A 23,671-nucleotide genomic window follows, 5' to 3' on the forward strand; every position below is an offset into this window, starting at 1 on the left:
AGGAAACATGGAACTTTGATAGCACTTATTCAAGCAGGAACTGAACAGCACAATGTGTGTGGATTTGACTCATTCTCTGAATCCATTTTCAGAGACAAGATCAAACTATCTATTTTTGATAGAAGGAAAGTTGCTTTCCCCCTTCAGTGAATATATATATATATATATATATATATATATATATATCCTCCTATGTTTGGGATAGTCAAGGGACGTGTATCTCCATGTTCTGTATTCAGAGTTGTATCCAGCTCAGTTACAATCAGAGTAGATTAATTTAAATTAATGCACCTGTGTTAGTTAAGTACATTAATTTAAATTGGTTTACTCTGAGTAGTACTGGCATTAGATACAATCTTCAGTGATTTGAGCACATGCCCTCATGTAAACTGGGACAAAAATCTTTTGTAATTCTCTCGGATCCTCATATATATTTCAGGAAATGTGCTCTATGTGGGGCTGCCCTTGAGGTTGGTCCAGAAGGTGCAGCTAATGCAGCAGCACAACGGCTCACTGGGGCAGGGTATTGCCAACATGTTACCCCACTACTGAAAGAATTGCACTTGCTGTCCATTAGCTACCGGGCCAAGTTCAGGCTCTGGTCTTGGTGTACAAAGCCCTATGCAGCTTGGGACAAGGATACCTTATATACCCAGTTGATCACTGCACTCTGCAAGTAAGGGCCTCCTGTAGATATCATCTTTTCAGGAGGTCCGTTCTGCACAACATAGAAAGCAGACCTTTAGTGCTGTGGCACCTGCCCTTTGGAATTCCCTCCCCTTAAATATTAGACATCTCTGTTATCTTTTCTGGCACCTCTTTCAACAACCCTTTTAAGTAGAGACCTTATCCCAGCCTGCGTCTGTGTAGGAATTGCTTTCTAAGATGTTTTTAAAGCTTTTTTTTTTTAAAAAAAGCTTTTGCTAATGTTTCTAAAGGTTTTTGTTTTAATATGCATTTTGTTTAAGTCTTTTTCTTTTTAACATGTTTTAAAGTGCTTTTAGTGTTTTTCTGTGCCGCCCTGGGCTTCTTCTGGGAGGAAGGGAAAGATCTAAATTTAATAAATAAATAATTAATAAAACACCTATGCACATATTTCTTTCTTTAAACAAATAAATGTTTCCCTCTTGCTTCAGTCCACCACTGGCATGTGACCCACAGAAGGTTGCCCCAGTGGAAATACAGCCCTTGGTCTGAAAAAGGTTCCCCGTCCTCAAGTGTAGGATGGCCTAAGTGTAGTAATGCATGAGGAATGTACAGTATTTCACAGCCTTGTTTTGCTGTTCATGAGAAGATTTAATTATCCAAGGTATTGGAGTTTCAGCTCTTTTTAAAAAAAAACAATGAAGATAATGAGATTTTTTGCCCTTGCATGCTGCACGCAGATGTCGAAGTGAAAAGAATCAATTTTGCTTGCATGTGAACACAGGCAAGATGAGTAATTCCATTTTAACTGTGGAATACTCTCTCTTTTATTAACATTTCTAGATGATGTTGTAAGATTCACAGGTTTCACAGCATGCAAGTGTGCATAGACTGAACTATACTTGCATTATCTGCACATGGGATGGTAAGTTGTTTTTGATAGTAGGGGCAAGTAGAACCGTAGCCAATACCCAGATAGCTTCTGGGTAGTGAAATTGAGTTAAAAACTAAGTATATAGAGTTAGGTTTTGATCAGAGAACTGGGTGAACACTGCAGTTAAAAGGCATCCAGTTAAATCTAATGCAGTAGCCACCACTGAGTGAAGGGAGGCAGGTAGCTGCCATTGCTATGCCCGATCAGATGAAGGTCCCAAGGTCGGATGAAGACCCTAAGATCATAAAGTCTGGAGGCCTTATGGAGCTGGGGGTGACTTCAGTGCTACCCCAGACCTCTCTGGCACCTCCAGAGAAGTGATGTCTGACCCATCCATAGCAAAGGTCTGGGAAGAATCTGTGGACAGCCTATGGCAGCAGCTTCATCTGCAGAATCAAAGGGGGAGGCTGAACAACCTTCAGCCACTGGCATCAGAGGATGCAGGTGCAGCCATTCAGTGGCAGAGCATGTTCCTCAAGGCCCAAAGAACCAGGCTCCTCATGAGTAAACAGGCCTTAAGGAACAAAGGACTTCTCTAAAGCAGGGGACCAGGATGGCGGGCTAACCAGTTGCAGTTGAGTCTGGACAAGGTCTGGGTGACCAGGCTACATAAGTTGCCAGGTAGAGAGTATTAGTTGATGGACCAGGTATTTAGCCCTATAGAACCCAGCTTCTTGTTACTGCTTCCTACCCGGGCTGACCCTTGGACCTCTGCTAATACCTTGCTTTTGGAATCCTACCTACTTTCTAGGCTATCCTGTTCCACTGTGTTTGACTTGGCTTTGCCTCACAACCCTGCTATTAGACCATGTCCACTTTTGGATTGCCTAACCATGCTTGACCTTGGCTTCTCCTCAAGAAACCACACTTCTGGATTGCCCTGATATTTGACGGCTACCCAACTCTCTGGAGTTTGGCCAAGCCCTTGTTCTGGGAAGCTACATTCCCCCTTACATCTGGCTCAAGATGAGCCAAGACCAGACCAAGACAGAGCAGTCATGGAGAAAACCATGGTGGCACCCCAGCTATGGAATAGCTTGTGGAGAGAGGCATCGCCTGTTGCCTTCTTTATGGTCTGAAGACCTTTTAAAAAATACAAAAGGTCAGTTAATAGGCTTTTTAAAATAAACCTTTGTCTCTCACTGTTTTAGTGTGGTTTTAAGTCTTGCAAATTGTTTCATGGTATTCATGCTCAGAAGGACATTTTATCTTCCATTTTTTATGTTTTTGTTGTTCTCTGCTGTTTTGATCCTGCTTTATAAGCTTTTGTTGATGTTATATGCCTTCAAGTCAATTACGACTTATGGTGACCCTATGAATCTTTTTTGGATATATTCATAGGGTTTTCATAGTAAGAGGTATTCAGAGGTGGTTTACCATTGTCTTCCTCTAAACCAGCCTTTCCCAACTAGTGGGCCACCAGATGTTGTTGGACCACAGTTCCCATCTTTCCTGACCATTGGCAATGCTGGCTGAGGCTGATGGAAGTTGTGGTCCAACAACATCTGGTGGCCCACTAGTTGGGAAAGGCTGCTTTAAGCCTACGGTACCCAGTATTCCCAGGTGGTCTCCCATCTGAGTACTAACCAGGCCTGACCCTGCTTAGCGTCTGAGATCAGACAAGATTGGGCATATTTAGGGTAGCATGGCCATAGGCTCTTTATAAGCTAACCAGTGGATATTTATTCATGGTGTAGCTATATGACATAGGAAGCTGCCTTATATGGAGTCCATCTACTGAAAGGTATCAGCTCCCCAGGATTTCAGAGGGGATCTTCCCCATCCTAGAGATTCTGGGAACTCATCCAGGGACTCTTTGCATACAAAGCAGATCCTCTACCATTAAGCTATGGTACTTCCCTTTTGTAATAAAATAATAATTTCCCTTCCAACCACTAGAGATGGGGGAGAAATTCAATTCAGTTCACATTTAAATCCAAATCTATCAGATTTGCCCTTTCTGAAACAATATGAGAACTGAAACATAGTAATCCTTTGAAATGCTCATATATCTGGCTTTTTCAGTGCAGTTCTCCAAACAATGTCTACAAAGATGCATATATTAGGGGAAAGTGTGCATCAAAATGAATAGATTAGTGAAAGTACCACACACAAATGCATCATACTAGGAGAAAAAGTTTGCAGTATATAGAGAGATATTAGATGCATATAGAAATATGTGTATTAGGAGAAAGTCACATGGGCAGAGCAATCCAACTCGTGGGAAGCCAGGAGAAGGGGTGCTGGTGGAAGAGGAGTCGGCAGGAAGTTCACAGCATCCATTTGCCATTTGGAAGTCACCGGGGCAGCTGAACAGCAGCTCAGCTGCGAGCTGCATGCAGGAGCCAAAAAGAAAAAGCCAGGACTCACAAATACCCCTACAGGCAAGTCCACACTGACTTCCAGCAGAATTATTTTCTTAGAACGACCTTTTTCTTGGGGTAACTTTTGCTCAGATTGGGACCCAAACGGGAGTTGGATTTTGTGTAAGTCCCCCCCTTGGCCCATCCTCCAAAACATCCCCAGCATGCCCCCTTTTTTGGGGGTGGCTTCTGCCAGCTTCCACTGGCACCCTTTCTGCCAGGCTAGTCTTCCCTGGCAGACCCCTGGCTGAGCCAGCAGGGTCCCGGCTCAGCCAGGGGTCTGCCACATCCAACTTCTCTCAACCCAGCATAAATACAAGCTGGATTGTACCCTTAAATGCTGAAGAATGTTCATTATGTGTGGGGTTTTTTTTAAAAAAAATGCAATTTGCTGCAGAACTGAATTTAAGATTGGAAAAATGAGAAACTGAAAGAACCGAAACTGGCAGATCATTCCATCTCTAATAGCCACGGACACTGCTGGAGGCTAGCGGGATTGTTGGAGATAGAAAAAACACGACTGGAGAATATTTTAATGTCTGCCAGGCAAAATATGATAATGCAAAGGCGAGTAATAGGAGCTAATCAAATCTTGAGCTGGAACACATTTACTGTGCTTTTTTTAATCTTTGAGGGGTGGGGGGAGATGATGTGTATATGAGGCCATTCCACCTTGGAGGCCTGCCATGTCTTTACTGTCCTTTGGCCCCCAGCAATCTTAATTTGTCTTAGCAAGCCGTGCAAAGGAGCTAGTTGATAGCAAGTATCTGCGCTGAAACTTGAAATGTCTGTGAACTGTGGTGCAGCTTGCAGATCATAAGGTGAATCAGGATAGGAGAGAGATCCCACATTTCTAAGCCCTGGCGTTGTAACAACGTTTTAGATTCTTAAACTTGGCTTCACACATTATTAGTTTTAGGTGTAAGAAATAAGAAGAACCCTGCTGGGTCCGACCAATGGGGAAGGGTCGTAGCTTAGTGGTAGAGCATGCAGGGTCCAATCCCTGGCATCTCTAGGTGGGCTGGGAGACAGCCCTGCATGAAACCTTGGAGAGCTGCTGCTAGTCAGTGTAGACAATGCTGAGCTAAATGGACCCAATGGTCTGACTTAGTTGAAGGCAGTTTCCTATCTTTGTCATCTAGCCTGAACGGATGCCTAAAGGAAGTCTGCAAAAAAAGCATGAATGCAACAACATTTCCCCCACTTGTGACTCCCAGAAATTGGCACAATGCCTCCGACCATGAAGGCAGAACATAGCCGTCATCGCTAGTAGCCATTGATTGTCTTTTCCTCCATGGATTTGTCTGATTCTCTTTTAAAGCCATCCAAGTTGGTGGCCATCACTACTGTACATCTCATGGGAGCAAATTCAATACAGCCTTGTGCTGTGTGAAGAAGTACTTTCTTTTGTCTGTCCTTGAACCTTCATTGGATGTCTGTGAGTTCCGGCCTTACTTGCTTTCCCCCCTAAACTAAAGGTATAGAAATCTAAACTCTAAACTAAAGCTGTTTATATCCCTATGTAAGCTGCTTCAGGTGTACGCCCCAAAATGTGAATGTGACCAATATTTTATTTATTTATTATTTGATTTATGTCCCGCCCTTCCTCCCAGCAGGAGCCCAGGGTGGCAAACAAAAGCACTAAAACCAGCTTAAAACATCATGTAGTGTTTGCAAACAAGTGTTCGCAAATTCAAAAGTGGTGCACTTTTAACGGAACTGGGACTGGCTCCAGCTTTTCTGTTAGCGTACATTTCACAACAAATCTGGGAGTGACAGTTTGTGATGTGTGAAATGGACCATGCATGTCAGTTTCACACGTCTGGCTCTTCCCCAGTGGAGGTTGGCCCATTGGGGAAAATAGGGCACTGCCCCACCAACCTCATTCTGCCCTCAGCGAACCCCTCACCTGCCTGCCTTCCTAGTTATCAGTCCAGGGTGTGGCCATTCCTTTCAACTCCCTCCTCCTTAGTCTCAGAGCTTGGAAGATGACTTTTAAAAAGTAATAAAAAGTTGTAATTCCCGTTACAATTACAATTGCTCTGAAAGTAACCGATTACTTTACTTTTTCTCAAAAGTAATCACTATAGTTACATTTCAGTTACTTAAAAAAATGCTTACAAGGTGCTGGCCTTGCCTGCTGCACATCTAAGTATATTGCCTCCGGCTGTTTTCTCCCTTCCCTCCTGTACATTTTTAATCAAATGTTTTCTCCACCATGTCTCACTCTCCACCTCCTCCCTCATCACCTCCTAAGCACCCATAGAGCAAGAAGGAAGAGTGACGCTGCATAGAAGCCCAATTTGAAGCACATGATTTTTATTCACAAATCAGAGGAGCAGAAGACTTCCCCTGCTCCGCCCCCCAAGTAATATGCAAAGTAATGCTGGAAACATTACAATTACTCCTCAAAAGTAATGAAGTTACTACTCATTCTATTACCAGCAAAATGTAATGAAGTTACCCACTCGTTACTCAAAAAAAGTAATAAATTACAAGTAATTTGTTACTTGTAACTAGTTACTTCCAAGCTCTGCTTAGTCTCAGTATTGTCCCTTGTAGAATTCAGCAGGGAGGAGGATGGGGTCAAACTCGAATGACTTGGCTCTGCTTGCCATAGGCTCTGGCTCCACCTACTGTTGTTGTCTCTGCCTTCTGCCCTTCCAGTTCCCCCAGCACTAGTGGCTAATACATTTACAATCCTCACCCAATGTAAACGTCTGTTGGGAAAACGGTTGTAACTCGGGGTAGAACATCTGCCTTGCATGCAGAAGACCCCAGGCTTGATCCTTGTCATCTCCAGGTAGGCTTGGGAATGTTCCCTGCCAGAAACCCTGGAGAGCTGCTGCCAGTCAGTGTAGACAACACTGAGCTAGACGGACCAGTGGTCTGACAGCTTCCTGTGTTCCGATGTTCTAGCAAAGTAAGCCAACCTAAATACACTTTTCCTTTAGCCAGTTTTTTTTTCCAATTCTCATGCTAATTTGAAAGGCTACCAATCCATTTTAAACAAATGATGTTTTCTAGTCTAAATACAGTATACAAATGTAGTAGACAAATGCATAATTTGGTGAAAGCATGCATGGTGGGGGAGCTTGGTTTAAAATGTACGTCTGAAGTGCATCCTTACTACCAGTTTCTATTAGTGAGAGATAAAACCCTACTAATAGAAAACCCCTCAACAAATAGCAGGCTCTTATGTCAGGGTGAAATATTTCTTCATTTGCATATCACAAATGTATAGGGTAAATAATCTTCCAGTAATGCAGCTGCCAACAGCTGCATTTAAAGGGTTTCCCCCCCTTTTCTTGAAAAAGCCTGTTTTGCTAAGCAAATAAGAAATGTTACTTTCAGTTCTTCCTAATTAAGCTTAAGAGCATGTCGGCTCTCAACCTGAAAGCATCTCAGCTAACAGTTTTTAATAGCTCACTCTCCCAATGCATTCCTAATTCAGAGCAATCTTCGGTAATATATGCAATTTCCATGACTTCATAAATTGGTTTAAACTATGGGAGTTCCATGGAGCAGCTGAGATTCATTGCCGTGTCCCTGGCACGACCGTCTTGTTAACTGCCATTGTGATGGGAGACAGATCAGTGATACAGCACATGCTTTGCATGGAGAAGGGGGCCCTCCAGATTGGTGTGTGCTTGTTTATGCAGGTGTATCCCGCAACATGCCATTGATGCAATAATAGTGCATTTGTGGTAGATTTATACTGGACTATCCACATGTCATTCTGCTTTATTAGTTGTGCTGTGATAGTTCCTTAGTGTTACCACATTATCACTGTCTGGAAGGGCACTTTTGCATTATAGTGCATCAAAAGGTGGACAAAAAACAACAACTCCAGAACATGGGGGGTATGAGGAGTTAAATAGGATTTTGGCAGGACGCTATGGGACATGCACTGATTGGAAATGAAGCCACATGTCCACCCAGAAACCTCTGCAGGTGCAAACAGTATTGGAGGCAAGATTGCATATAACCATTCCAATACTATCAAAAGCACATGATCATGATGCACCATAAAAAGGATATCTGGAGGGTCTCAAGTTTCCTTCATTAACACCTTCCTCATCACAGTGCCAGTTTAACAAGGCTGTAGCACAGGGGTGTTGAATCTGTGCCCCCCCCAATGTTGCTAGGCTACAACTCCCATCATCCATGACCACTGGCCAAGGTGGCTGACGCTGACGAGAGTTGGACTCCAAGACATTTGGAGGGCCACAGGATGCAGCCCAAGTAACAAGGCAGCTAGCAAAACTCAGTCGTTCCCCCTCCAATATGGATTGAAGGATGGGGGGAAGGCCTCCACTGAGGCTGGGGAGAGCTGCTGCCAGCCAGAGACAACAATACCAAGCTACAACACTGACAGCCAGTGTGGCAAAATGGTTAGAGTGTTGGACTATGGCCTGGGAGACCAGGGTTCAAATCCTCACTCAGCCATGAAGCTCACTGGGTGACCTTTGTCTAGTCAACCTAATCTACCTCACAGGGTTGTTGTGAGGATAAAATGGAGAGGGGGAGAACTATGTACGCCATATTGAGCTCCTTGGAGGAAAGGTGGGATAGAAATGCAATACTAAACAAGCAAATATGGGTCAAAAGTTTAGTTGGTTTGGTATAAGATAGCTTTCTATGTCATTACAATAATTTAAAGCAAAGGATGAGAATCTTTTCCAGACTGAGAGCTGTATTCCCTCATGGACAATCTTTTGGGAGCCACATGCCAGTGATGGATGGGGCCAGAGGCAATACTGGGCAGAGCAATGGATGTGACTCTTACCTTTGTACAGTTGAGCACATTCCAGCCATGCAAAGTCAGCGGTTTCTGCTCACCCACGTCTCTCCTTCCAGGCAAGCAACAGACATTGTCACAGTTCAAGGACATGTTAAAAGCAGGCAGAAAGCACTTAAGGATAATGCAAGCAGGGCTGGTGAGGGGTATGGCCTGAAGAGAGTCTCGGGGGCCAGATGGAGAGGCTTGGAGGGCCACATTTGACCCTCAGGCCTGAGGTCCCCCAGCCCTGACTGAAAGCATGTTTGTGTGTGTTGGGTGGATTGCTGGGTTTCGATCTGACTGCTGCAATAGCTGAGAGAGGGCTTGAATACAGCTCTCAATCTCTCCATTGGATGAATGTTCTAGCTCTGTGGTAAGGTATGCACTAGACCTGGATGGTATCCGTTGATTTGTTAATGGCAAATTGTGGGTGCTCTAGTCAATGACATGGGGAAATGTCGTTGTGCGGTCCTGGGAATAAAGTGTAGGTTGCTAGGTAGGTTGTTGAAAGCTAGGACCTTCAAGGTAAGAACATCAGAAGAGGCAGCTGGATCAGGCCAGTGACCCATCTAGTCCAGCATCCTGTTTTCATAGTGGCCAACCAGATGCCCATGGGAAGCCTGCAAGCAGACCTGAGTGCAAGAGCACTCTCTCCTCCTGCAGTTTCCAGCAACTGGTATTCAGAAGCATACAGCCTCTGCCTATGGATGCAGAGCATAGCCATCGTTAGTAGCCATTGATAGCCTTCTCCCCCATGAATTTGTCTAATTCTCTTTTAAAGCCATCCAAGTTGGTGGCCATCAATTCCTCTTGTGGGAATGAGTTCCATAGTTTGACTATGTGCTGTGTGAAGAAGCACTTTCCTATGTCTGTCCCCAGTCTTCCAACATTCAGCTTCATGAGATGTCCACGAATTCTAGGGTTATGAGAGAGAAAATCTTTTCTCCATCCGCTTTCCCCATCCCATGCATAATTTCATGCACTTCTATCAAGTCATCTCATACTTATCTTTTCTCAAAACTAAAAAGCCCCAAATGCTACAAACTTTCCTCATGGGGAGTCACTCTGTTGGTAGTTTTCACTGAAATGCTAATGGTTCCATGTACTGGGCCAGCTGGACAGTGCTGAGAGCTGGGTAGTCTCAATGTGTGGATGAGATGGTGGTGTTGGGAGGAGGGGTAGATATCTATTAAAATGTGAACCAAACAAATTTCTCCCCCATCCCTACAACACATTTGGCTTAAAGTTGTATACAGCACACAATGCCACTCCCACTTTCAGCAGGGGCAAATTTGCCACAACTACACTCCTTCAGGGAGAAGATGCATGCAGTCTCTCCCAATCTGGAGTGGGGAGGTCCTGAGACCATGAAGACATGAGCGCTCAATGGGATGGGAGGTGAGCTGTTTAAGCCCACACCTCCCCCTCCGCGTCCTCCTCCTCTTTGCAACGCCCGCCCTACAGGGTGGGCTTTGCTACCTGCCCATTACAGGGGCCAAGTAGGATTTTTTGGGAGGAGGGGTGCCCCTGCCCTGCCTTTGGGACTCCTCTTTTTTGCCTGCTCCATACTGTAGGGGTTTTTTTTATTGGCTTTTGGCTTTAGTATTTGGTCTGTTTGGTATGTGATGTAGGAATGTTAGGGAATTTACGAACTTAATGTACAGGCAAACTGAGGCATTTGGGGGTGAGGCACGCTCTTGAATCAGCTGCTGCCACAGCCTCCAGGTTGGGTGGGGATTCTTTGGGGTGCTGGTGTGTGCATCCTAGTGAACGCTGGACTGTGGGGCCTGAGTGTGCATGTTGGGCTCACATAGTCAAGGTTCACTTAGCAAGGAGGGAGGATTTTCTCCTGCTCCATGGCTGGGGAATCATGGAATGTGGAGGGGTGCTTCCCTCACAGACGTTCATTCAAAGCCACCTGCCTGCAGTGGGGGAAAAAATGGACTGCCTTCAAGTCGATTCTGACTTATGGCGACTATGAATGGGGTTTTCATGGTAAAGGGTATTCAGAGGGGGTTTACCATTGCCTTCCTCTGAGGCTGAGAGGTAGTGACTGGCCCAGGGTCACCCAGTGAACTTCATGGCTGTATGGGGATTCAAACCCTGGTCTCCCAGATTGTAGTCCAACACTCTAACCACTACACCACACTGCAGTGCATGCATATGATCTGTTACTGGTCTCAGACCTTCTATTATTTTATTTAAGAAATAATGACTTTTCCATCATTATTCATGTGTCTTCTTCTAGGGCGTGTTGACAAATAACGGATGCTGTTAGGCTGTTTTCACTGTGAGTTATGTGTGTGTTTTTTCCCTCAGTCAGCTTTAGCGCATATAAATTGTGTTGCATTTTCATTTGACTACTTGTAAGCTTCAAGAGAAGCCAGGTTGGGCGGGTAAAAAGAAAAAAAGTAAGAAAAATAACTAAATGAATGGTGTTGAAAAGCAGGCATTGTCTAGCTTTGTAGGCCAAAGGCATTTACACAATGTTTCCAGAGCTGAGTTCAAACACAGCGGTGATGAGGCTTGTAGCACTTTAGGTGGTAAAATCAGATGTTGTGCAATTGTACTTAGATTAGATCTTGTTTGTTATCTCGTGGCCTTCTCAAACGTAAAAGAATCAGAATCTTAAATGAGCTAATAAACCTTCCAATATGAGAAGCTATCATAAAAAGTATCATTCATTAATGGTCAACATCTTTTTTAAAAAAGCATTTAGAAAGCAGGAAGGTAATGCTAAAATGCATGCTAAACCATTAATCCAAGAGAGCATAAAATTAATTTCTTTTTTCCTTCTAGTCTCCCTTTTTAAAAGCTCACTATAAAAATCTTTATGCACCCAGATGTCTATAAAACATGATCAAAATGATAAATTATGTGTACGTGTGTATGTGTGTGGCTTTTTTAAATGGCAGGATATAAATAAAAAAGTGGCAACGACAACCTAGAAAAAAAGTGAATCTTTCAGAGACAATGAAGACACAAACTAATTTGTTTGTGCTGAGTCAAATCCATCTACGAGTGTTTTGGAAAGCAACAGAAGTTTCCAACACACTAATTGCGCAGACATGTTGCCATTACTTTTTGAAATACACTCCCCATTGTTAATTTTATAGCAAAGCCATTGCTGTTGGAGATGTTCAGTGTATTTCCCTGTGCCTTTGTCCCTGAATTTTAACACTTGATGCAATGGATAAGAATAGCAGAGAAAGCAAGCCAAAGAAGACTCCATACACAAAAGGGATGGAGAATCTTTTGGCTCTCTAGATGTTGTTAGGCTACAACTCCCATCATCTCTGACCATTAGTCATGCTGGCTGGGACTGCCCTGGGCTCCTTCTGGGAGGAAGGGTGGAATGATGACGACAACAACAATATAATTATAATAACAAATAATTGGAGTCCAGCAACTTCTGCAGGGCCTGATATTTAAAAAATTAGTGTCAGCATCACCATCTGGTACCCTTGGACCAGGTAGGGTCCAACAGTGCTGATGCTTGCCCTGCTGAGACCCACCCCTAGTTGGCTTCCTTGGTGATGCTGGTCACTACTACCTCCCGCTTGTGCTCATTTTGGATGGTTGCATTGCATTTTTGGGACACTGCATGCTGGAAAATTTATCAGACTGGAAATGTAATGGCTGCTCAACTCCCATCAGGAGCATGTTGCTGCTTCTAGATAAGCAAGTGGGAAATGTGAGGAGAGAGGGCATGATGACTGACAGCATGGGAAGAGCACAGGGCCTGATCAAAGGCAGGATGGTGAGGGAGAGGGCTGAGCCACAGTCATTCTATTGAGGGTGTGTTAAAGTCCACAGGCATCACTGGCATGCCACCAACACAATTACTATTACAATGTATCTGTGGCATGTTGTGTTTTTCATATGGGCATTCCAGGAAGTGCATCTGGGCTGTGAGGCTGTAGCAGTGATGGCGGGTGCCCATTGGAACTGGTAAGGCCGATGGCAGAGATTACACCGGTATGTAGAGCCAGGGCCAATGACAGGCAGAGCCAACTAATTTGAGTTTTGCCTCCATCTTCCTCCTTGCTAAATTCGACAATGGCAAGGCTGACAGGAGGAGGAAACTGACAGCCAGTTCTGGGACTAAATGTAAGAAACAAATCAGGTAGGGGGGCTGGTGGGGCACTGCCACATCCTCCTTAATGGACCAGCCTCCCCTGGGCTGCAGAGAGCCTCATACTGCTCTGAGCTGGTGTGAGGCTTGATTTAAAGTTTAAATCTAGGGCTGTCCAAAAGTTTCCCAGCTACCACCCCCTTCTTCATACTTTCCTGGATCCAAGAGAATCCAACTGGCTGCAAAGGGACATATATTTCAAGGCTGGAAAAGTGAAACAACCACCACCCACTGCTCAATGATCTGAAGATCTGGCTGTCCTTTCTATATTTGAATGTACATCTCGTTATCATCAGTCTTGTTTGGTACTTGAGTTACTATGTAAGTATAAGATCAGGATTGTGCTGAAATCTTTGTCTTCGTCGCTTGTTTCGTCTAGACAAAACCACTTGTTCCAGAATAGAACCTGTGATGATCCCACCCTTTCTTTTCAGAGTGGATGTGGTCAGTTAAATTTGACCCTAGAATAAGAGGGATGTGGAGTTGCCTTATCGTCTTGATGTTCAAAATTGCATTGTCATCTTGATTTATGAATGCAATTTGTCTATGCTTATGGAGGTTGTATGCTTAAATCTCTGAACACTTAATTGATGAAGATACATTGAGTCATCAGTATTTTTTTTAATGCAGCTGGTCTCATAGTTACAACTGGATGGTTTCTTAAATCCACCATCTATAGTATTATTTATACCTGCTATCTATTCTCTCTCTAGACCACATCAAGAATTCTTCTTTGGTATTAACATATGCGGGGGTGGCAGCAATGAGGACAAGGGTAGTAACTCTTCCCTGTCACCATTGCTATCACCCATGTGAGTTGGAGGGTGAATTGAGGAGCCTGTTGTATTCATGGACTCCCCCTGCTTCTAACCATGGCACTCCTGTCCCTCTCTCCCCCTTCCTCGCCTCATTCTGAGGATAGGGGTCCTTCCTCAGAGTGTGGTGTTCTAAGTGAGGTTAGGGATGGGTGAGAATTTCAATTCAGTTCACATTTCTGCTGGGAGGAAGGGAGGAAATATAAATCAAATAATATTAATAATAATAATATTTCAAGCAGTATTTATCAAATTTGCACTTTCTGAAACAATATGAGAACCGAAACACAGCCATCTTTCAAAATCTGCATTTATTAGAATGTTGGGATGCAGTTCGCCAACTAAACAACATTTACAAAAATGCATCTGTTAGGGGAAAGTGTGCATACAAATGTATAAATGAGTGAAAACTACATTCAAAATGGCATGAAATGCTGAGAAATTGCTTGCAAAATGTGTAGCTTTGTCGAAACTGCCTACAAAAATGTGTTTATTTGGAGAAATTCACACTGAAATGGTGGAGAATTTTCACGAAGATTTTTTAAAAAAATAAAAATAAAATTCACTGATTGCTGCAGAAATGTGGAGAACTGAATTTAACATTGGAAAAATGAGAAACCGAGAGAACCGAAACAGACAGGTCTTCCATCCCTAGGTGAGGTGGGATGGGAGAGTGCCTGTGTAGCCACAGCTTTTCCACAATAGCTAGGAATTCTCTTTTAATTTTAGTTAGAAATGGAAAGATAGAATGTCAGTTTAAGCTTTCACCTAATTTTAAAAGAGATTTTCTAGCCCCCATTGAAAATTGACGATGGTACAGGCACTCTTCCCCGCTACCTCGCCCAGAATGCCTGGCTCCAAGGCAACGGGTTGAGGCTGGTGATCTGCAGAATACTAAAAGAGCTTGGTAAGTAGTGGCCCCATTGTAAACATGATGGCACCATCACAAATTTAGGAGAAGGATCATCACTCAGTGCTGGAGCTCATGCATTGCATGCAGAAGGTCCCAAGTTCTGTTCCAGCATCCCGAGGCAAGGTTGCAAAATACTCCTGCCTGAAACACTAACTAGTGGCTGCCAATCAGTGGAGGCAACGAAGGATAGATGGACCTATGAGCTGCCTCTATATATGTCAGCTTGGGAAGGTCTACAGTTCAGTGGAAGAGCAACAGGTCCCAGATTCAGCCTGTGGAATTTCCAGTTAAGACTTCTCTGAACCCGTGGAGAGGGTTACTGTATACAGACAATACTGGATTTATGTGTCCATGCTGAACTTACATGGACTAAGGGTCTGACTTGGCATAAGACAACTTCCTCTGGTTTCTGAGATAGTCCCACAACCCTGTCCCTCAAAAGCCTTTTTCTTCATTTTGCTTCACGTGCGGCAGCTGACCTTGAACTCCGTGGCTTCCATAAAAGAAAGATACTGCAGCAATTCCACTGCTCCACTGCTTTTGACAAGTAAATGCCTTGAGAATTCCAAGGACTGCAGACTGCAGAGAAAAGACACACACACACTCACATTTGTACATACACACATTTGTGCATTGCAAACTCTGCCCATTTGTCATTTCCAGCCAGGCAACTCTTGTGTAAAAGACAATGACATATAGGGTGGCATGGCACAAAGTCTGGGAAAATTACATTTTCTCTAGGGAGTGCATGTGAAGAAGGCAGCACTTTTCTGTAACTCAAGGCTCCTTTTCGCAATATGGCTACCTTGGGGGAGAGAGACGGGGTCTGCTTGAAACTGCTTGGGTGTGACGTCTGCTCACAAGGATTGTGCTGACAGCACCAAGGTTAAAGAGCAAGCGCACTGCGAGGAGTGGGATTGCTGGTCCCACCTTCCCCCTGGATGTTCAGCATACCTTCTAAACTAAGCCCAGGTGCCTGCATACACAGTCCGGGACTTTGCTTTTCCAGATGTGTAGAGTGGTGTTTTTCCATGTTCAGGTTCTTTCAGAGGTTGTGCTGAACATAGACTATTGGGGCCAGCATGTGTAATTCTTCTTTATCTACTACAGGATTAGGAACATAGGAAGAAGACTTCTACCAAGTCAGACCAGTGACCCACCTAGATCAGTCTACATTCTCTATATTGAGTAGTGATGGTTCTCCTGTTTCAGGCAGAAGTCCTTCTCAGTCCTTCCTTGAGATGCTGGCCTTTCTGCATGTCAAGCAAGTGCTCTGTCACAGAGCCATGGCTTAACACATCTGCTAGCAACATAAGAAGCCAGTCCTAACTCAGCATTGTGTTCCTATGTTTCTGCTAGGCACGCAGGAACCTGCCTTAAACCAAGACAAGACAATCTGCCCACCTCATGCCACGGGAGGGGAACCTGTAGCCTTCTCGGTGTTGTTGGGCTCCCCGTCCCATCGTCCCTGGCCATTGGCCACACTTTTTGGGATTGATGAAAGCTGAGGTAAAGCAACACCTGGAAGGGCACCCTGAGCTGCGCCCTGTCCACCCTGTTGCCCTGCTGTGCAGATTACAGGCAGATGGAGGAAAGTTTTGTTGCACATAGGAATGCATGAAGAATGTGATATTTGGGGAATTCAATACAAACTGACCTGATTTTTTCCTGCCCAGACTAATGCATGGATCATAACTTAGCCACCCACTATCATGTGCATTTTCTGAATGTTCTCATGCACCTTTCAGCTCAAAAAGTATCAAAGTGCATTCATTCGAAATGTATATTTTGAGAGAAAATACTTTCTATAGCTGTGTTGTAACAGATGAATGCAGAACATGGAAGGAATGGACTTATGGGTGAGCATATGCAAGCATGACACAGACCAGAACTAATATACCCCTCCCTAGTGCCACAGATATGAGGCAAGAGACAAGGCAGGGACAACCAAGCCAACCTTGCACCAACCCAGCCAATAGTGTGGTGGGTGGGAGAGTGTTTTTTTTAAGTGTGTTAAGTCCCCCACCCCAATAGAGAAGCTATGAGAGCAGCAACAGAGGAACTATAATAAAAGAGGATTAGACATATTCCCAGAGGCATCTGGTTGGCTACTGTGACAACAGGATACTGGACTCAATGCACATTTGGCCTGATCCAGCAGCACTCTTCTGATCTGGTCATCTTTGATCTGATCACCTTTATGTGGCAATAGGGCCAGTGCCAGAGGGTGGTCAGTTTGGGCCCTGGCCAAGCGCCCCTGGGTCCCAAGGGGACCCTGAAGGGCCCTTCCTTAAGGTGGGTGGGTAGCACTCCCTTCCACAATCTGCATCAGCATCAGCTCCAGATCCTGCAGGCTGCCATGGATTGTAGAGAGGGAGCTCCCAGAAACCCCTCCTACTGCCATGACGGCCCTCAACACCTGCCTGCATGCCTCACCTATCTCTCCCTTGACGTAAATTCTGGTTGAGCTGTGGGTGCAAGCCTGCCATTAACCAAGATGGCGGCTGAGGTTTCTCTAAAGGGTTGATGCCTCTGCCACCATCTTAGTTGATGGCAGGCTTGTACCTGCAGCACAGCCAGCATTCACCAAGGGAGAAGTAGGTCATGCATGCATGCATGTGCCGGGGCCTGGGACAGGCTGGTGCCCAAGGGCCCCGGGATGCCTGTCGCTGGCCCTGTGTGGCAAAGCAAATTTTCTTACCTTTGAGGATCCTGATTGGCTGTAGATGGCTATCTTTTTCAGTGCTGTCCCCCTGGGTTACTGTATTTTTGGCTCTGTTTATGTGACGATAATGGCTCATCCATTGAACAGGTCATAACTAGCAGGTGAAGTGGTTGTTTCATAGGAAAGCAAATACTCTGAGGCATTGCTAGAGGGTGAAAGGGAGCTTCCTGTGAAGAGGTCCACTCAACTGCTCTGGGGTTCTGAGCTCACTCAAGAAACATTGGGTGGAAGCAGGATGGATCAGCCATTGCATGCCAGGGTTTATTCAACTTGGGAGGATGGGAGACATTAAGTAGGTTAACACAACTCATGCAGCTGCAGATTCCTTTAAATATTTATCCATTAAATCATAGCCCTTTGTTAACCCCAAAACTCTCGTGTATTGTATGTTTGGTTGACTGCAGCGGTGGCTGATGCCCATTGGGACTGGTAGGGCAGAAGATAGGGAGACCAACCACAGGTGGAGTCAGAGCCAATGATAGGCAGAGCCAACTAACTCTGGTTTTGTCCACATCCTCCTCTTTGATGAGTTCTACAAGGCACTTTGCTGAGTTCCACAAGCTGACAGGCAGTGCCACCTCCTGGATGGATATAATTAAGAAGGCAGGCAGGTGGGGTAGGGTGGGGTTGGCTGAGGGCAGACTGAGATTAGTGGGGCAGTGTTTTCTTTGCCCTAATGGGCCAACCTCCACTGATGGACAAATCCAATTTGGTGCATTTATAATGATAATGGTCTCAATGGCTGCAAGGTCCTTATCTGATATGTTATTGTGTGTGCATGCATGTTTTTTTAAAAACTGGACTCAACCTGCTGATTGCCCTCAAGTGCGTATTTTGTCTTAACAGCACCACAAATATTTGACTGGAATGGTTGATGGTGACATGGAGACAAACTATGTAAGAGAGACTCATCTGCATTTCCACAAGCCCTTCCACAAGCCCTTATGGTTGACCATTTTGCTTGGTGATCACCCACGTAGAAACAGCTGCCCATGAAGATCATTCAATTCCCCCCCCCCCGTGTGCTGGCCACATTGCTGGAAAAAGCACTTTGAGTTAAGTGCAAAACCAAAACCAAAGGATCTGTGTGCATTTATGGTAGGGATGTAACAAAGACACCCCCCAATTTCTCTAAGCCTTATCAAAACTCCTTTCACTTCTTTCAAAGTTAGATGCTTCTCATTAGGAAAGACCCCCAAACGGAATTGCTCCATAGGTGATCTTTCTGTGGCAACTCTTGTTGATAGGGAAGAAGGAATAATGGGCTCAGCTACACGTCACACATTTGTCTTTTTGTTTTCCCTTTAAACATGTGCTGAGGTGAAAATGGCTTAGTGGATTGTAGAGAAGAGCCCTTTAATTTGCTAGCTCTCCAGCATAAATCTTGTTTTACATAACAGTTCCATCTGGACCTTGCCAAATTGACGTGCCCCTTCCAAAATAATTCACCATGTAATTCAGTTTAATATAAAGTTTATTTTGTACAAGGCCGCCTTCTAGCTCAAAAACACTTAACTGAATTAAAATGGTACCAACCAGCTTGTGATGAATGGAAAGAAGTGGTGCTTAAAAGGCACTGAAATGGTGGACAAATTAAAGCATTCAGCATTGCAGGCAGGGGAGAGGAATCAAGTTGAGAGGCACCAAGAAAATGCAGGGCCTGTGGAAGGAGGAAGGGAGGAAATGAAATATTTAATTAAAAAAAAGAGAGAGAATGCTGAGATATAGAATAGAAGCCTGGTCTAGTTGCACAAAGCAGGAGACCTAAGGCCTTTTTACACATTCAGTGAGGAGAGAGGCAAGATGGCGATCAGGAAGGATGCCTAGTTCCGAAGCTCCACTCCTGTTTTTTTTTCTAATATTTTTTTACCTTGTATTTTATCTTATTAAACTCCCACTACACTTTTTCAAAGGGTAGCACTTTTCCCCTCCGGCTGCCTGAAGGCTTTCAAACCACTCTACATTATTTTTCTTTAAGGACATTTTTAGGAAATTTATGGTGAGCTCGGCTCTTCCCGGACTGATAACGCGTAATCATCACTGGAAAAAGAAAGCTCCTGGGGAGGACTAATTTGGATCTGCCTGTGTAATCAAGCTGACAGACAAGGAGTATTTACAACGTAAGTGCCCTGTCTTGGGTCTAGTTCGTTCCCTTTGTTCTCTGTGTTTAAGTAACTGAGTATGGTCCTTAGGAGACAAATGCATAAAGAACTGGGCCTCTCTCCATTAAAGGATATAAAGAACTCTTCTTACCATACTTTCCAAACTAAAATCACCTCCTACCTTTACCGAAAGGATGGGGGTAGAGAGACCCAGGGGAAAGCTTTTTCACCAACTAAGTTGGAAGAGAACAACTTAACGGGGAAAGTCAACCTCCACACAGGAGCAGGCCATTTGACTCCGACTCCACCTTTGGATGTAAATGAGGCCCTAGATTGGTCTGTTGATTTGAGAGACCTGGGAGACAATTTACTCTGGACCCCTGGCCTCCAGACCCCAGGGTCTTTGGCCCAGGAATTAGAAGAAGCCCTACTTCAATCAAATGAGCTTTGTGCCAGTCCTGAGCTGACAGTAAACAAAGCTGGACCTACAATGTCAGCTTCGCTGACTCATGATGTCTCTCATAGGAGGGCTGACCCCCCTCTACTGGACACTCCTCGAAATGAGCTTTCTTCTAATGACCCGGTCCAGTTAGACCCCTTCCTGGCTTTAATCTGGAAGGAAATTTCATGCATCAAGGTCTTTATAATGGAAGCAAATAACCTCCTTGCCACTCTGACGGAGGAATTTAAAAAACTCTGCATTCCACTTGAAGCTGGGCAAAACTTGGCCTCCCTCCAACCAGTTAAGACCACATACATTACAAGACGGAGCAAACACCCTTGTAAGTCCAGAAGTTCTCCCCAGGGGAAGAAACCCAAAAATGTCAAGAATTTCAAACGCCCAAGATCACAGAAGATGAATTTCTCCAAACTGTTTAAAGTTCTGGACCAGCTAGTTAAAGAAAGCAACCCGCAGAGAAATTCTGTTTCATCTCAAGACCCCCTTCTCCATCAATCAAAGTCGCAAGAGGAAGATCCCCCTGCTGCAGTAACTTCTACTTTAAACCACTCAAAGGAGCTTCATTTAACTCCATCTCAGCCAGTTCCAGTACATCTTTCGAGAGAATTTGGATGGAATCTAAGGTACAGCTCTAACAAAGTTGTCCTCCTGAACTGTTCTGGCCTTAACATTAGAGATCCGTTACCCCGCCGAAAGAGACAAATCTTTGCACTTCTCCGGGCAATCCCTTCACGACGGATTAAGGAGTCTGACATTAGTTATGTTGAATACCTTCCTGTTGCCTCTGCAAACTCAAGGGTCCTGTTAACTCTTAGGAACCCGGACGTTGTGCGTTCAATCCCCCTGAATAAGCATATATTGGCTGCCAGGGGAGTCTACCTAGAGAGGCATTTTTATAACAGTGCTCCACCTATTTCTCTCATGTCATCTTCCTCAAATTCGGGAAATGATTTATTTATTTATTTAGTTGCATTTCTAAACCGCCCTATAGCTAGCAGCTCCCAGGGCGGTGTACAACATGATAAAACCACAATATTTAAAATACAGCAAGTGTGTATTGCGCAGACAATATAAACATTATATAAACAAAGTGAAAGAAAACTAAAAAAATAAGATTAAAAGCTTAAATACTTTAAAATGCCTGGGTGTAGAGGTGGGTTTTTACCTGGCGCCGAAAAGATGACAGAGAAGGCGCCAGGCGTATCTCATCTGGGAGGGCATTCCATAATTCGGGGGCCACCACCGAAAAGGCCCTAGATCTTGTTACTGTTCTCCGGGCCTCTGTATGGGTTGGGACCCGGAGAAGGGCCTTAGACGTCGAGCGGAGTGAACGGGTAGGAACATAGCGGGAGAGGCGTTCCATCAGATATTGCGGTCCAGTGCCGTTAAGGGCTTTATAGGTAAGGACCAACACTTTGAATCTGGCCCGGAAACATATTGGAAGCCAGTGCAGTTGGGCCAGAATAGGTGTTATGTGGTCGAATTTCTTCGTCCCAGTAAGAACTCTGGCCGCAGCATTCTGCACTAGCTGAAGTTTCCGAATCGTTTTCAAAGGTAACCCTACGTAGAGAGCATTACAGTAATCCAATCTAGAGGTTACCAGAGCGTGAATAACTGAGGCTAGGTTCTCCCTGTCCAGATAGGGTCATAGTTGGGCTACCAGCCGAAGCTGGTAGAACGCATTTCGTGCCACCGAGGCTACCTGGGCCTCAAGTGACAGAAGCGGATCTAATAAGATCCCCAAACTACGGACCTGTTCCTTTAGGGGGAGTGTAACCCCATCTAGGACAGGTCTGACATCAACCATCTGAGCAGAGGGCCCCCCAACTAGCAGCATCTCAGTCTTGTCAGGATTGAGCTTCAGTTTGTTTGCTCTCATCCAGTCCATTATCGCGGCCAGGCAGCGGTTCAGTACAGCAACAGCCTCACCTGAAGAAGATGAAAAGGAGAAATAGAGCTGCGTATCATCAGCATATTGCTGGAAACGCACTCCATAACTCCTGATGACCTCACCCAGCGGCTTCATATAGATATTAAAAAGCATGGGGGATAGAACTGAGCTCTGCGGGACCCCATACTGGAGCACCCAGGGACTCGAGTAGTGTTCCCCAAGCATCACCTTCTGGAGACGATTCTCAAGATAGGAGCACAGCCACTGCCAAGCAGTGCCTCCAACTCCTAACTCCGCGAGTTGCCCCAGAAGGATACCATGGTCGATGGTATCAAAAGCCGCCGAGAGATCAAGGAGAACTAACAGAGTTACACTCCCTCTGTCTTTCTCCCGACAGAGGTCATCATACAGGGCAACCAAGGCTGTTTCTGTACCAAACCCCGGCCGAAAGCCGGATTGAAATGGATCCAGATAATCAGTTTCATCCAAGAGGGCCTGGAGTTGGCGAGCGACCACGCGCTCTAGAACCTTGCCCAGAAATGGAACATTTGCTACCGGCCTATAGTTGTTAAAGTTATCAGGGTACAAGGAGGACTTTTTTAGGAGCGGTCGCACTAATGCCTGTTTCAGGCAAGGTGGGACCACTCCCTCTCGTAACGAGGCATTAATTACCTCCTTGGCCCAGCCGGCCGTTCCATTTCTGCTAGCTTTTATTAGCCACGAGGGGCAAGGGTCCAGAGCGGAAGTAGTCGCCCGTATCTGTCCAAGCACCTTGTCCACATCCTCGAGCTGTACCAACTGAAACTCATCCAATAAAACAGGACAAGACTGTGTTCTGGACACCTCATTAGATTCAACTGTTACAATATTGGAGTCAAGGTCCCGACGGATGTTTATGATCTTGTCTTGGAAGTGCCTCGCAAACTCATTACAGCGGGCTATTGATGGTAATATTGCATCCGGAGAACCAGAGTGTAAAAGTCTCCGGACAACCTTATAAAGTTCTGCTGGGCGGTTACAAGATGACTGAATGGAGGTAGCGAAGTATGGCTTCTTCGCCATCCTCACCGCCTTCACATAGCGTTTCGTGGAGGCCTTCACAAGTGCATAATTACAGCCGTCGGGAGTTCGTCTCCATTTACCCTCCAACTGTCTCCTTTCTTGCTTCATCACTCTTAGCTCCTCGGTAAACCAAGGGGCCAATTGAGCTCTGCAATGGAGAGGGCGCACCGGGGCGATTGTGTCAACTGCCCGGGTCATTTCCGTATTCCACAGAGTGACCAGGGTTTCGACAGGATTGTCAGTTTTATCAGCCGGAAAATCCCCCAGAGCCCTCTGAAATCCTTCAGGATTCATTAGTCTCCGGGGACGGACCATCTTAATTGGTCCTCCACCCTTGCAGAGGGGAGAAGACGATGTGAGTCTAAATCTCAAGAGGCGATGATCTGTCCATGACAAAGGAATAGATGTAAGATTCCTCACTCCCAGATCACCTTCCCCCATTCCAGTGGCAAAAATCAAGTCTAGAGTATGTCCTGACACATGCGTCGGGCCAGCAACAAATTGAGACAGCCCCATGGCTGTCATGGAGGTCATGAAGTCCTGAGCCGCTGCAGAGGCGGCCTCGGCATGAATGTTGAGATCCCCCAATACCAAAAGTTTGGGAGATCGCAACACCAAGTCCGAGACCACCTCTGTCGAATTTCTTCGAATGATCATTTGATACAGGCCACTTCATCAAAGCGATCTGTCCTATTCCCCACGGTACCCCCTGCAAGGCAGATTGCCTCCCCGGCGTGCCCACAAGCAGTGGTTTCTCTTCCACAAACGAGTCCTTCGAAATCCCTTCCCCCCGACCCCCCCCACTTACCTGATTTTGGCATGGCCACCTCCGGCCTCGATGAT

At 45.1% G+C, this 23,671-nt stretch overlaps 1 protein-coding gene and 1 pseudogene across 1 annotated transcript in view; one reads left to right on the forward strand and one right to left on the reverse strand.

The window, feature by feature from the left end:
• The window catches only part of CDH13 (cadherin 13), a 793,102-nt gene that overhangs the window by 221,951 nt on the left and 547,480 nt on the right, over positions 1 to 23,671 (forward strand). The window lies entirely within an intron of this gene.
• On the reverse strand, positions 3,118 to 3,236 carry LOC133369430 (5S ribosomal RNA; annotated as a pseudogene).

Source organism: Rhineura floridana, chromosome 13, assembly GCF_030035675.1.
Source record: "Rhineura floridana isolate rRhiFlo1 chromosome 13, rRhiFlo1.hap2, whole genome shotgun sequence".
In the NCBI taxonomy this organism is placed as follows: Eukaryota; Metazoa; Chordata; class Lepidosauria; order Squamata; family Rhineuridae; genus Rhineura; species Rhineura floridana.